Genomic DNA, 1162 nt, shown 5'->3' with positions numbered 1-1162 from the left:
GTAAAAAATATGTATGTGAGTTAATATTAGAGAGCTGCATGAATGTAGTGGTTGGCATTTAGGAGACAGTCGTTTGTGCTTCACACTGTTTGCTCATTCAACCCTTAGCAAGCAATATGAATGAATGAGTGTGCAGAGAACAGTGAGAACTGCTTTCTTGGTACTAAAAATAAGAGACACAGTGTGCAAAGAGATACAAGAGAGTTGTACTGCCGCCGATGAGTGTGCAAATATCTGACAGTGAATACTCGAATTTGCCTTTTCATAAACGGAGCAAAAGAATTAGAAAAACTGCCATGTAAATATGTATGTTTTACTATGTTTTTTTTTAATATTTATTAAAAATAATAATATGTATTTCATTGTAAGTAAGAAAAGTAACATTTTTCAATAACTAATTCTTTTTTTAGATGTACTTACATCTTCTGCGTCCATTGCAACGTTTTTGCACGATCACTTTGTAGATATTATTCAGCTGGTAATGAAATGGACACTTGTTGCATGCCATTCAAAACGAAAATGCGTACATTGAGAGTTAGGGTTGACGCGGGTAGGCACTAATCAATAATTTGGAAAGCCCAAATTCTTACATTTGTTTGCCTGCTTCATATTCTTCATATATCTCCCGGTCTTAAGGTCTTAACCTACATACCTGCTAAGCAGACCCTTTAGTAGCTTAAATATGCTTGTATATTTGTGAACTTGCATAAATGCAGTTCCATACAATGCCATTCTGGTGTTGCGTATATACATTTAATACGTACATATGTATGTGTGTACGAAATTCGCGAATATTAAAAAAATGTTTATGAAAAAATCGGCAGGTGAAAAAAATCCAAAGAAGCTGTTCATTTTATTATAGAAGTATTAGTGCTACTACATTCTTCAAACTTGTACGCACTAGTTTTGGAGGGAAGTATCCTCCTTAACAATGCCAAATTCTCTAAAGGAAATCTTTAAGGTACGCTCTTACTAACGAAATTGATTATACGTTTTTTTTTAAATATTTGCAATGTTTTTCGTAATAAATATTTTTTGTTAATTTTGTATTAAACCATGGCTTAGGTTTAACAAACACCATATAAATCCAAGTTTCAAACTTTGTACGAAATTTATGAGTATTTGCAGTTTCATGAAAATTGCAATCGTTTTAATTAGTAAT

This window comes from Rhagoletis zephyria, unplaced genomic scaffold, assembly GCF_001687245.7.
Source record: "Rhagoletis zephyria isolate East Lansing unplaced genomic scaffold, Rhagoletis_zephyria_1.1 Rzeph_scaffold_01041, whole genome shotgun sequence".
In the NCBI taxonomy this organism is placed as follows: domain Eukaryota; kingdom Metazoa; phylum Arthropoda; class Insecta; order Diptera; family Tephritidae; genus Rhagoletis; species Rhagoletis zephyria.
Note: the sequence above shows the minus strand (reverse complement) of the source record.